General features: G+C 38.0%; 1 protein-coding gene across 4 annotated transcripts in view; it reads right to left on the bottom strand.

Moving 5' to 3' along the window:
* The window catches only part of GPRIN3 (GPRIN family member 3), a 65,632-nt gene that overhangs the window by 24,421 nt on the left and 26,475 nt on the right, over positions 1–14,736 (bottom strand). Inside the window, exon 1 of one of the 4 annotated variants that reach the window (XM_077765106.1) lies at positions 12,367–12,417. The exons of the other annotated variants lie outside the window; for them this stretch is intronic. The gene's annotated coding sequence lies outside the window, so the exon portion shown is untranslated. Of the gene's footprint in view, positions 1–12,366; positions 12,418–14,736 lie in introns of those variants that run through there. 4 annotated transcript variants of the gene reach the window in all.

The raw sequence follows: 14,736 nt of genomic DNA, 5'->3' as shown, positions 1-14,736 counted from the left end.
TGTCTTTTTGCTTAAAATACTTAGGAGAACTTGTAATATGTAAATAAATTTATAGAAAAATACCAAGCATTAAACAAAATTGTTTCAGATATGTTTTTCCAACCTAGGGAATTCTTATATCTGCTCTTCAGGCCTTTAATGAAACATTTAAAACATTTAAAAACTTTGCCATGAATTCATCAAGGTAATAGTGGCTAGGAACATACGCTAACACTAAAATCCCAGATTACTATGAATTGGTACAAGTCTAAACATTAAAATCTTGTTTGATTTCCAATTACATTTATTTATTTTATTTAAAAACTATTTTTTTAAATGTTTATTTATTTTTTGAGACAGAGAGAGACAGAGCATGAGCTGGGGAGGGCCAGAGAGGGAGACACAGGCTCCAGGCTCTGAGCTGTCAGCACAGAGCCCGATGCGGGGCTTGAACCCACGAACCATAACATAAGATCAAGACCTGTGCTGAAGTTGGATGCCTAACTGACTGAGCCACCCAGGTGCTCCTCCATTACATTGATTTACTATACTATTGTTGAACCTATCTTCCTTCCTTCCTCTTTTGTCTTCTCTTCTCCCCACTCTCATTTGTTTTTAGTTGGTATAAGCCAATATTTTATAATAAATTATAAAACATGAACATAAATTGATATGCTGCTTTTCATTATTTCTATTGTAACCATCTTATATACTTTGCAGCTAAAATTATAAGATATGAAAATTTTTCATAAGTTTCCTCAGCGAAGCTGACAAGTCTACAGAGTTGAGAACCACCATATTATATAAAGCCATCTTCAGGTAAATTAATAAAACACTGTATTTGCTAATTTCGGTGGCAGAGATTAAAAATAATGTTCAATGTTTGCAAGGGTGGGGTGAGAATGGCATTCTCAGTGATGTTATAGGGGCACAAATTGATGAAGATCACTGCAAATATCTATAGCCTTTGAACCAATAATTCTACTTCCAGGAACTGAGCCTAAGAAAGCAAACAAAATAACTGGTACGGGTTTATGACCAATGGACATCATTGTAGGGCTGTAAGCTCTCTACATAACCTCCATCTAGCTGATGAGCTTTCCACTCCCAGTGTAAGATTTACTGATGGAACACATGACTCATGGGACCTTGGCAGCTGGTGAGCCCGCCGGTTCTGCTCCTATTACTCACGCGGTATGAAAACCAGGAATCAGTGGCTCCTTCTGAACTTGTTCACACCAGTTGTCTTTGTCTTTGTCACTGCATAATTTAACTATCTTACATAAAAAAAGATGAAACTGGAGTGCAAATGTGTTTTTGTTTCTTTGCAATAAAGTTGAATGCTTTGATAAGACCTGACAAAAGTGAGTCCCTAAAAAATGTAGCTATTGAATGAGGAGTGTGTGAGACAGCTGTCAAAGAGGAAAATAATTATGAACACTTAACATCCTTATTCATGATTAGGGATGCTTTGCTTCACTGTAACAAAACTGAAGTAGGAAAATATTGAGGGTCCATTAAGAATTTATGTAAGAAAGAGGATGCAAAACTCCAACCAGGGGTTCCATTCTCAAAGAAAACATCTGCCCTGTATCAAAAGGCTAGTGAACGATGCAAATTCAAATGTTTTCAGTTGGAAGAAAAAAATCTTAGGAATATATGTATCATGTTGATAATTCCTTGATTTTACTCTAATTTTTGATCAATTGATTCAACAAATTATGATGCCATAGACTGCAAGAAATATACATCTAATATAATATGTAGAAAACATATACGTAGAAAAACATTAGAAGGAAATGTACTAAAATATATAGATTCGATATATGGTGGGACTATGAGTGATTTTTAAAATTGTATTCTTTATTCTTTTGTATTTTTAAAACCTTGTATGTGTAGGCTTATTTTAACGACATAATATGTAGCCAAAAAATATGACGAAGATTAGGAATGGAGAAACAAGATTCCTACCAAATTGAACCCCAAAGCCCCAAGGGCTTTTATAATCCATTTTATAATCCATGTTAAATCTCTGAGTTTCCCCTTGCTAAGAATATTTATAGTGCAAAAAGTGGGAATGGTGTTTCTCTCTGCAACTGCCCTTTTAGATCTTGTGTTATCTCAATGCTCTCTCTCAGTTTTCTGATACTACACCGGTTCTTCGCCTAAACCAGTTCTGCATGAGTCCCAGGTACATGATTAAGCTCCACTAGGTATGTAGGAAGAAATCTGGGGTTAAGCTTGCCCAGCTGAGGTAGTCCTATATGTTGCTACTTTAGAGCAGCTTTAGAAGTTCAACAATCACCCTGACCTAGAGGCACATGATGGCTCTGATTCAAGAGCATTAACATGCCTTTTCTGGGAGTTGCTTATCATTGCTTCTCATTGGTCCTTGACATTCTTTCCTATCCTATCTGGGCCCCAGTAAGTCTCTGGCATCTGGTTTAAGCCATTTAAATGCCACAGTCATTTCTTTTCTACTTCTGGCTTTAAGAAGTATTATCTTCTCTTTCTGGTTTTTTTCTTTTTATATCTATATATGCTACATGCTTTGACCTTGAATGACTAGGAATATTTCAGCTTTATAGGGGGAAGGAATTCAGAGAAACTCACAAAGAAAAGGGGGAAGGTATGGGGAGAATATACTACTCACTCAGGGAAGGGTGGCTTGTCCTGGAAGTTTAAACATAGTATACTCATAAGCAGGGGTATAATTGAAAGTATGTCTCAGCTAGTACACACCTGGATGTGCTTGACTTTATCAGTTTGGATGCTATTTGTAAAACAACTGATACTGGTTTGTAGTTACATAAAAGTGGCTATTGGGAACTAAAAGCTGAGATGTTAGATTGGCTGAGAATGGCAAGTCTTAATGGCGTTGTTAAGAAATTTGGGCTTTTGGGTAGGCAGTAAGCAGGAAGCTACTACATGATTTCCAACAAGGCAGTGAAACAATTAGGAAGTTTATAAAGGAAGCAGATTTTAATCTGTACTGACTAGCAGAGAAGAATCCACAAGTAGGGAGATCAATTATGAGGCTATTGCTACATAAGAGGTATGGAGGAATCCGTTGATATTGTCAGTATAAAGAACATAAACAAAGGGACATGGAGACCATGGCTGAAGTGGTATTGGAGTGTTGAATGATGCTCCAATGTAGGAAGCAAAGCTGGGGGAAAAAATCAAGGAAGATTTTAAGATTTAAAATCAGAATGGCTTGTTAGGGGAGGCTGCCAAGACGACTCGATCAAGACTAGATTCTGAATGGATGGCTGTGCCGAGGGTGGGACAATGACACAGACGGGGAGCTGTAGCTACTCCTGCCACTGCCATGTCTCTCTCTGTCTCCAACTCACTCCCAATAAACATCTAATCCAATAAAAATAGTGCACTTAATATCCAGCCTCCACTTCCAATTACGTGGGTCCTGCACTTTTCTTTTAAATAAAAATTCTGGAGCATGAGTAAGGTGCATGAGTAGTGAATGATGGAAACCATAGGCTTCCAGCCAGAGTGTGCTGCAGCTGGCTCACACGGCTGGTTGTGTTCATCTCTTCTCTACTCTGTGATCAGGAACATCATGTAGGTAGCCTGAAATTGGCCACAGTGGTGGGAATATTTACACCACAGAAATAGGCAAACTCTGCAAATCTGGATGTTTTTCTCCCAGAGAACCTGTTGTTGAATATTTATACCTCTCTTGAGGAACTGGCTATGAACATTTTAAAAAAGTGAAATTTTATAAATGCTCTTGAATGATTATGAAGCAACATTTAACAACATCAGTTTGGAGGAGGAGCAGCACGTATGATTTTGAGGTACACTTGTTACACATAGCTATCAAGGTTCATGACAGGTGTGATGGCAGGACTTTCTCCCACCCCGGATCTCTAAACATTCCTAAGTTAGTCATTGGTTCCTTGAGGGAAAAACTTCCGATTTTTCAAACAGTATGAAATACTGTTGAAAGTACTCTGGCACAAATTATGTTTTTCAAAATGACCACGGTGGGTGGTTCCTGCTCTCCTGCTCCCTGATGCAATGGTCCTGCTGGATTTCCTCTACAAATTTGGTTAACAATTCAATGGAGCAATAATGAATTTTTTCAGCAGGTTAGCATGCTGAATGTGTGAAGCAGTTATTAAAGAGCAAATCACCTCAGTACTGTAGGCCACTAAACTTTCTCAGGGCACCTTTCTAGAACTAGATCTGTGTTCAAATGTCCACCCCACCCCAATACAACCTTATCTGCCCAGTCTTCTCCTCCCTCCTCCCAAAAGCCACTGTAGTTTGTATTCACTCTTTTTAGAATGAATCATTTCTAAGGCTTAATCCCTCAACGATGAAATTTATTACAGAAATTGTTAACTAGAGCAGGAAGGATACAAGATGTGATTATGCCTGAATGACATTTTGGTTGGATTAAGGTTAAGATACCCATTATTAAGAGACATATTCTCCTATACAGGGCAAAATGCAGCTCTTCAAACCTACTCAAGTATTGGAAAAAACTATAGATTGTGCAACAAGGATTCCCATGTTATTCTCATGGAAATTATCAGGCACTACAAAAGAGTCCAGTCTCTTGCTATGTGGTTTGAAACATAGCTGGTGCTCAAAAATGCTTCTGGAAAGACTGGAATATTTTTCGGTACCAGTAGAGTACCTCTGCACTAAGCTTTTAAACAAATATTTGAGGAACTAAAGGAATAAAGGTCCCTTTTGCTTGAAATATTATTTTAGAATTGTCAGATAAATTTAATCAATAGCATGCGAATCTTGAGCATTTATTCATTCTCTTGGTCGTCTTGAATATCTTTATTTCTCACTTGGGGAGAAAGTATTTCACCAGATTTGTTGATGGATTATCATTTTAAAATTACCAAAACAGAACAGATAGTATACAGGAACTATAAAGGAAGTGAAGAAAGGGAGGTGGTCAATTTATTCACCATAGAGAAGGGTAAGGGAGTGGGACTCTAAGCAGTTAGGGAGGATGATGGAGAAAACAAGGACTTGGAGAGCCTGGGCCTGAATGTTGGGTGGGAAAGCTATTAAGGTTGTTTTTAACAGAAGACTGCAGGAAGTGAGTGAAAAGAGAAGGCAGTAAAAAGTCACAAAATGGCAACTGCTGGTGTTGGGTACTGAGATGGGTCACACTGCACCACACCACAGACATCTAATGTGTATGGTGTTTGTGATATGAACCGGTATGGTGGTCATGATAATGAGAGCACCTACTATTTTAAGATTTATAAGAATAAAATTTTCTTTTCACATTCTCAATTATATCTTGGGTACTCAACTCACACTTTCATTTTCCCTGATTTTTGTTTGGTACTTTTCTGATGGCATGTTTCTAATTATTTTAAAATAATTGTGGTGAGTGGGAATTTTGTTTCAATGGAATATCTAGTATATCACTTTTTTTTTTCTGTAAATATATCAGCTATACCAGTGGATTTCAAGCTTTTTGGACACATTCCGGTGTACAAAAAATTACATCACATCCCAGGACACACATTCATATCCAACTGTTTAGTCTACTAAAATAAAATATTACTAAAAACAGTACTTATCTTTTGATATTTTCTATTCAATTCCATTCCATTTAAAAATGCTAATTAAAACCTACCAAATTGATATCCATAGTGAGGAGCAGATTGAAAAACCAGGGAGATTAACTCAGAGATTCATAGAAAAGATAACCAGGTGGTTAGCTTGGGCCTCTGGTACCTAGCACAGAATCTAACATGTAGAGCTTTAGAAATGCTGAAAACAAGAAAAAGGGAGGGAATGATATCTTTTTGGTAGGTCATTTATTTTTCTCAATTTAAAAAAGATTTGGTACATTCATTACATGGCAATTTTACTCAGTTTATTTCATCTGCAAATTTAGTAAATTTGTTCCCAAGTCTTAAATTCAAGTTAATTGATAATCTCAATTTTAACATTAATCCAACAATCACTACAAATTGAGATTTAAATCTCCAGAAGGCTATGAACAGCATGGGAGCTATAGATGTGGCTATAGGAGCTGTAGCCTTTCTGGCAAGCACCATTTCCTGGTGACTTCCACATTTCAGTAAGAGACCAGGCAAACTGTGCATGTGTGTGTTTGTGTGTGCATGGGTGCTCGTGCATGCATGTACATTGTATGGTGAGTACCTATACTTGGGACTATACAGGTGGGAGTGGAAGGCAACTCATCTAAGAGTGAAACAGTGCCTTTGTCTATGAAGAGAGCTTGAATACAAGATAGGGTTAGCCCTCTGATTTGAGTAATAGAACAGAAGCTGGATATCTAATTTAAAATTTTTCCCAATGGTGTCTACATTATACTAGTAAAGATGCTATAATCCATAATAAAATAATAACATCCTGCTTATTATTAGTATTATATAATTACTATTTATTATTATTATTAATTATTAATAGCCAATAGCCACTTAATGCTAGATAGAATTAGCACATTCTTTGACCTTTGGTTGTATTTGAGTATCTTGGAATCAGTAGAAAAAAGTAAGCAAAACAGAGATAAAAGACTGAGGGATAACTTTCCTCTTCCTTCTTCAGAACAGATTCCCTGACAGTTGGGACAGATTTGCTCTGGCAGTTTTCTGCCCCAGCTAACATGATAATAATTGCATCCACTTTTGGAGGAGGAGCAAAATGCAGCCCTCCTTCCTCCCCACTCATTTCCCACCAGCTCTGCAAAGAGCTGCAGAAAACATGTGCAAGCCCTTCCTTGGTTGTTATTTATTCCTTCCTTAATGAAATAGACCTTTGTTTGCCTCCTTGTCCACGTCACCAGTAATGACGAACTGTAACATCGTCACTGTAATGCAATCTGGGATCCTAATCAGACTGGTTAATATTTGCCGATACATTTCATAAAGAAAAAAGAAAAACAAAACCTCAATCTGCCTGGCTGATCTTAACAGTGGGCCAGTTTCATGTAGAGCTCTTGGTTCCATAATGAATAATGTCTACAGTTAACCTAGGCCAGGCAGACAATTTCAAGGGAAAGTTCTGGGAGCCTTACCTGCCTCAAGAGAATTGAATTCCAGAAAATTCTTACTTACATTAGTAGAACAGGATATACAGTGTGCCCTGTCTTGATGCTTAGAACTATCTTGTTCCTTAGCCACATAGAAAATATTAGGGAATATTTTTTGATACTAACAATGAATTTTGAAACCACCAATCATTGTTTCACAAATATTTACTGGTCACCTACTATGCACCAGGTATGATGATGTGTAATTGTATTTTATACAACTTTTACTCTTATTTATTCTATGAATTGTCTATACTCTGATCTTTAGGACCCTTTTGGAGTATTTACTTTAATTCTATTATTGTAGCTTTTGCTGAGGGTATTCTAATTCATATTTTAATGCAATCTTTCTTGATTATAGATCCTCCTTCATTAATTACTATTGCACTAGCCATGGTGGCCCATCAGAAGAGGGACAGAAGTGAGTAGACGGAAAAGGAGAAATTAATTATTATTTAATTAACCAAACAAATAGGGTCCTTTATAGAGTAGCGCTCAAAAACTGAATTGAGAAATATGACTAATTCAGCCCTTGGGAAAATGAGGGGAAGGTTCAGAGATTTCCCATGCCTGACACATGCAGAGCCTCCCCCACTATTAACATTCCCCATCAAAGTGGTACATTCGTTACAGGTGATGAACCTAAATGGACACATCATAATTATCCAATGAAAATAGTTTACATGAGGGTTCATTCTTGGTGTTATACGTTCTATGAGTTTGGACAAATGTATGAAGACACATATCCATCATTATGGTATCTTCATACAAATATCAAAATACAGGGTATTTTCACTGCTCTAAAAAGCTTTTGTGTTCCACCTCTTCATTCCCCTCTTTACCTCTCCGCTGCCCCACCAACTCCTAGGAAAAACTGATCTTTTTACTTTTTCCATTATTTTGTTTTTCTCAAAATGTCAGATAGTCAAAATTACACAATAGGTGTCCTTTTCAAATTGGCTTCCTTCACTTAGTAACAGGCATTTAAAATCGTCTGACTTTTCACAGGATTTCATTTCTTCTTAGCACTGAATAACGCTCTCTTGTCTAGATGTACCAGGATTTATTTATCCATCTACCTGTTGAAAGACATCTTGTATTCTTCCAAGTTTTGGTAATTATGAATAAAACTTCTATAAACATCCATGTGCAGGTTTTAGTGTGGATACAAATTTTCAACTCCTTTACCAAGCAGTGCAACTGCTAGACTGTATGGTAAAAATATGCCAAATTGTTTTTCAAAGTGACTGTACCATTTTGCATTCCCAGGTATTTGCATACCTAAGTATTTCACTTATTTGGGGTGCTAATGTAAATGGCAGTTAATTTCTTTTAAAAAGATAGATATGTATAGCCAAATTATAGAAAGAACCCAAATGTCCATTGACTGATGAATGGATAAAGAAGATGTGGTATATATATATACAATGGAATATTACCTGGAGAACAAAAAGAATGAAATCTTGCCATTTGCAACAACATAAATGGAATTAGAGTATATTATGCTAAGCGAAATGTCATTCAGAGAAAGACAAATATTATAGGGCTTCATTCATATGTGGAATTTAAGAAACAACAGATGAACATAGAGGAAAGGAAGGAAAAATAAGATAAAAACAAAGAGGAAGGCAAACCATAAGAGACTGACATACAAAGAAACTGAGGGTTGCTGGAGGGTAGGTGGGTGGAGTGATGGGCTAAATGGGTGATGGGCATTAAGGAGGGCACTTGTTGGGATGAGCACTGGGTGCAATATGTAGTGATGAATCACTAAATTCTATTCCTGAAACCGTTACTACACTCTATGTTAACTAACTTGGAATTTTAAATTTAAATTTAAAAAAAGAAAATAAGCTAGACATCTGTCTTATGTTCCTTTACAGAAATCACAGTAATCTGTTACGTATGAGAAGCATATCCTCCCTGCACCCACCCCAAAGCCTTTAAAGATCAAAGCAAAGAAACATAAATGTATTAAAAGATAATGTGAGCACACTGCAAAGTGTAAAGAAATGAGGGAAAAGTTAGAGATTATTATTGTCAGGCATATTGACATAGTGCAGTGTTCCAGCCTCTTCCCTATTACTCCCATGATGGGAGTTCAAAGGCCGAAGTCTCATTTCTCCTACCCTCATTTGTGGAGTGGGTGTGTTGGCTGCGCAGTGCTCTGTCTACTGAAAATCTAGAAGAAGATGAGCTCCTGAAGCTCTAGATGGAACTCATAATTAATATTCCCATGGTAGGGGATAGGGAGAATATGTTTATGAAGTGACAGCTCATAAGGCTATATGTCCAGTATGCTTGTTTAGATGGACCTAAATATAAAAATTTCCCATTATAACAATTTTTAACGTCTTTTTTTTCTTTCAACAATTTATTCTGATACATAAGCTTCTCACACGTCTTGGAAGGAGCCCTCAGCTCAAACAAAGAATATTTCTCCTAGAACCATTAAATGTAATGGGAGTATTGTGGTCTCAAGGCACCCCTAGAGGAATCAGCACTGAACTCTTTCTTGCTTCAGAACCACTTGTGCTTTGCTTGCACTGAGCCAGATGTCACTCCACGTGGCTGCCTGCCCATTCTTACTCCCCTCATCAGATCTACAGCTTAGCTTTGCTCCCTTTATCATAAAACCTTGTAGAGTTAGTCAACAATACTGACCTTCAGATTACTTGTCTGCAAGAAGGAGATTGTCATGTCTGTCCTGTCCACCAACTCTGGGGCCACCTGACGTGGACATCTTAGTCATTCCTTCATCAGTCCTTGGGTGTCTGAGGCCCTAGGAATGTATCATCTTGTCACTGGACACCCATTATTTAACTCATAAGGGCCAGCCTTCATCACTGGATTCCACCCAGTGTCATGCTGCCATCATTGGTAACCTTGATGTGGATGAATCCAAAAGACCTTCTGCTTTTATCTTAGTTGACTTCTTAGCCTTATTCAACACATGCCTGGTTTTCTTTTTGAAATACATGCCTTTCTTGGCTTCCATGACCCACAGCCTATTTGTTTTCTTCTGTCTTTCTGTCTTGCCCATCTTGGATAGCTCTTTGTCCTCGGTTCAGAATGCCAGAGTTGAGCAGATTTATTCCTTGGCCTTTTTCACTATCTCCTTTCCCCCTGGATGATCATACCTAATCCTACAGCTTTATAACCGACCTTATCAGTTACCTATTGCTGCAATATTGCTATGTAACTCAGTATCAGGTAGCAGTGAGTACTTTCAGAGTGAGAAAATTGAGGCTCCATGAGAAAAATTAACTTCTAGGGGATATAAGTGACATGAGTCTCTAAACCTGATTCCCAGGTTACTGCATTTTCCACTCTATTAAAAACTTAGAAAGAAAGCAACCATTATAGCCACCTCATTTCTACCAGTAGCCATTGTGGAGCAATCACATTTCAAAATAATTTTTAAAAACTCTCCCATATTTTAGTTCTCCAAAATTCTGTACAAACATGCCTTTAATGTCTCTTGTTATGTTCTTTATTTGATTCTTAAATGAGAACTTTCATCCGTTTGCCACAACTATAATATATTCAAATTCTTCTCTCTTCAAACTATTGTAAATGGCCACTTTCTATGAAATGATTCATTATATCTCCATTTTCAAGTTTGGTGTAATAAAATGTTACCCACTTGGAATAAAGGTGGTATCCATTAGGATTCTTTGGTGACACATAGCAACAAATGATCTTGGGTAATTTATAGAAAAGAGGATTTTGTTGGAACAATTATAACAAACACCTATAGCATTTACTCTGATTAGGCACCGTTCTAAGCATTGGGCTAATTAATTCCTAGAAAACCCTATATATAGGCACTATTGCACTTTACAGATATAGAAACTGAGGCACAGAGAAATTAAGTAAATTGTTCCAGATAACACAGCTAGGATATTGCCAAACCTGGATCTGAATCCAAGCTCTGTGGCTCCAGAGTCAGACACTATAGCCTATCTAAGATTATGGGGAAGTCATATAATCAAAGGGAAGGCTACAAAGGTAGGTTCAGAAAAGGTTAGAAACCAGGGTGTCCCTAATCAGGGATAAATGAACTCTAATCACCCCTCAAACATCCGTCTCAGTTTACGTCTCCAGAATCAAAGTCCTGAGAGACCGGCCCAATTAGTCTTTCTACAGGAGAGAGCAGGGCACCTTAACTGAAGTTCTAGTAAGGCTGCATGCAAAGGGGAAAAATCAATTCCCTAAGAAGAAATGGGAGTGTTGTCATAAAAGGAAGGAGGTTGGGGAGGAGTGGGCTGCAAAACAATGCCCACTACATGAAGCATGAAGGAAAGGTTTTAATTCATATTAACAAAAAGTTCACAGTGGCATTTGTGTGAGAGACCTCTCAACTGCTTTAAGAACATGTCCTCAGTAGGCAACTTTATTTGGAAGACATATCTGTACCCCTTTCCTCCTAGTAACCCCACTCCAAACTCACTCTGCAGAGTCCATGTTTTCCCACTTAGAGCACAGCACACTGAAATATCTATCATCATTGACATACTCTTCCCTAACCCCATGTAGCTATTGATTTCTATCTAATTCTTATACAGCTGTGCTTCCCTCATAGTCTAACTTCTTGAAAAGACAGTGTATGGTCCCCACATCCCCCTTTCTGCACAGTTACTCCCCAATTAATTATCATCTTGATTTTTCGTCTGTCATTCCTGCATTCTACTAACATTGCCCTTGCTAAAGTCACCAATGACTAGATTTTGCCAAAACAAATAAACACCTTCTCTTATCTTGACTTTTCCACATGCGGTATTTGGCATTCTGAGTGCTCTGTCCTTCTAGAAGCTCTCTTAATTGTGATATGCTCACCTGGTTTTCCTCTTTTCTCTATATAATCCCTACTTAATACCACTCTTTGGCTCTTTTTCCCTCAGTTCATTTCTTAAATGTTGGCATTTCCTAGAACTTGTGCTCTTCTCACTTCATACATTCAACCTGGGGGACACTATTATTTATATATTCATCAATCTCAACTGCATTTTCAGCCAGAACTGTACCAATCTCCAAAAGAGCAGCTCTCCTCATAGAAGTGTTATTGATACTTCTAATTAGATATGTACCAAAACTCATTCACTCTTACTTCCAAGTACATTTCTCCCTCTTAATTATCTCAGCCAGTGTTACCTCCATCTTCTCATTGAGTCAGAAACTTCAAAACCACTCCCACTTCTCCCTTCTCCTTTCTCACATCTCACTAACCAGTGAGATTTGTCTTCTAGACAATTTTTTTTTAATATCTTCTCTGTCTACCACATCTTCTCTAGTTTCCCTACTGCTGGTATAATGTAAGCACTTACCATTTCTTGCCAGAATTATTTCAAGGACTTCCTATATCATCTCTTTGCCTCCAATCTGTACCTTCTTCAGTTTTCCACACTGCTGCCACAGAGATTTTTCTAAAATGCAAATATGATCATGTAGGTTCCAGAATTAAAATGCTTCAATGACACCCACACGTTTCATGAGAAAATTCAAATTCCTGAGCTTAGCACACAGGTTCTCTGTGATGAGACTCCTGTTACCTCTCCAGACACATAGCTTGGTAGGAGCCCAGAGTGTTTCAATCTAGCCATTAAGAAGGCTCCGTGGTTGCCCAAACATGTCAAAGTCTCCCCACCTTCATCCATACTGCTTCATGTTTCTTGAATGCCCTCTGTACTGAGTTGAATACGGTCTCCTAAAATTTAGGTCCACCTGGAACCTGTGAATGTGATCTGACCTATAAATAGGGTCATTGTAGATATAATCATCTGAAAATGAGGTCATACTGAGTTAGGATGCACCCGAAGTCCAATATAGCTGGTGTCATAAGAAGTAGGAAATTTGGACAGAGACCCCCCCCCCCACACCCCCCCCCCCCCACGTGCACACATAGGGGAGAAGGTCCTACGAAGACACAAGTGGAGACTGGAGTGGCACATCTAAAAACAAGGAATACTGAGGATTGCTGAAACCCATCGGAAGCAAGGAGACAGATGTGGAAGTTTCTCCCCCGGAGCCACTGGAAAAAACCAACCCTGCTGACATCTTGGTCTCAGACTTCCTGTTTCTTAAGCCACACAGTTTATGGTATTTTATAATGGTGGGTCTAGGAAACTAATAGACCCTTCTTACTCTTTTTCCCTTGCTAACCTTATTTCAGCTTAGCATCTCTCTGGCAAGCTTTCCTGGTGCTTCTCCACCCTCAAGCCTTGGATGCCCTTCTTCTGCTTTCCCATCGCATCTGTATGTATCTCTATTATAATGCATTGTTATGCTGTCATCATTGGGTTTTTGTTCTCTGTGTTTTCTTTACAGGTGATAAGCTCTAAGATTGTTGAGAGAGTGCCCACCTGACAGCCCCAGGACCCTGCGTGTGCAGTTAACATTTAGGGGATGTTAGCATGTGTGTGATTTTATTTCCTTCAAATGGAATATTACAAACAATCAAGTAGAGAGGATATAAGTAAATGGGGAAAAGTAAGATCTCACATTAGGCCAAGAGTATGCAATGCATTGACAATGAAACGACCTTAAAATAAAAGAAAAGCTATTTGTATTACCGAAGCTAATTTTATTCACTAGTGCTGATGAGAATTGTGTTCATGCTGTTCCAAATTACGAATTATTTGCTTTGCATTTTGCATTTTTTACTAGAAGTTCTGAATAGCAGTTCATAATAAAAAATACATCATATGAATATCTAAGTAATAGAAATATCCTTCATAAACAATGAAATAAATGGAAGTCAAGAAGGTTTACAATATGCCTGACCATTGGGTAGCTGTGATCACTCACTTGCTCCAGTGGTGTTCATTCTTTATTGGGTAAACTTCCACAGATTTGTAGGAGCTCATTAGGGAAGGATCAATCCGAAGCATGTAGGATGTTAGCCCGAGACTCACTTGTCAGAAGTGTTGGCACTTTATTCACTAAAAATAACCTCTTCATGGCCTAAAGTAGCTTAGTGGCCTCTATCCTCTTCATTATTATGGGAATTATAAATCAGACTCAGTGTTTATGTTAAAGATCTCACAAACATGTGGACATCTGCCTAATAAAGATATAAAAAGCTGAACTTGTTTACTTCTAAGAATTCATTAATTGTTTGCCATACATACAATTATATTTCCCTCAGATGGTAACACAGGCCATTTTTTTCTATAAGTGGTAAAGTAGCCACATCTATTCAGGCCTCAGAAGACCACCTGGTATTAAAGTTAACAAAAGTTGCTGAGGGCTTTAGTATTTTGATTGTAGAAGATCTTGCTTAATTGAAGGCTCTGAGATGAGATTAAAACAGGGCCTTCACAATAATTATTTTTCTTATTCACTCAACTGCTATGCACTAAACAAAGGGCCTGAAGCACCACGAAACATGTTACGCTTTGAGGCTATGTCAAATTCTTTAACACAGATGGGTACTGGGCCTGGGTAGGTACCAGAGAGCCACAAAATGATCAAGACTCAATCCCTGCCTTCAGGAGTTGGCATCTGCTGAGGACAAAGGCAATTTCAGTGCCAGAGATTTCAACAGTAACATAAGAGGAGAATGATTCATTCCATCTTGTGTAATCAGGGAAGGCTTCCTGGGAAAGCTGCGACCTGCTGCAATACTGAGAAGAAAAATGTATCAGAAACAGTGTAAATAACTGCACAGATCATGGGATACACAAGATAGGCTTTGG

Source organism: Crocuta crocuta, unplaced genomic scaffold (genome assembly GCF_008692635.1).
Source record: "Crocuta crocuta isolate KB4526 unplaced genomic scaffold, BGI_CrCroc_1.0 scaffold134, whole genome shotgun sequence".
Taxonomy (NCBI): domain Eukaryota; kingdom Metazoa; phylum Chordata; class Mammalia; order Carnivora; family Hyaenidae; genus Crocuta; species Crocuta crocuta.
The sequence above is the reverse complement of the archived record's forward strand: the minus strand, read 5'-3'. Positions and strand labels throughout refer to the sequence as shown.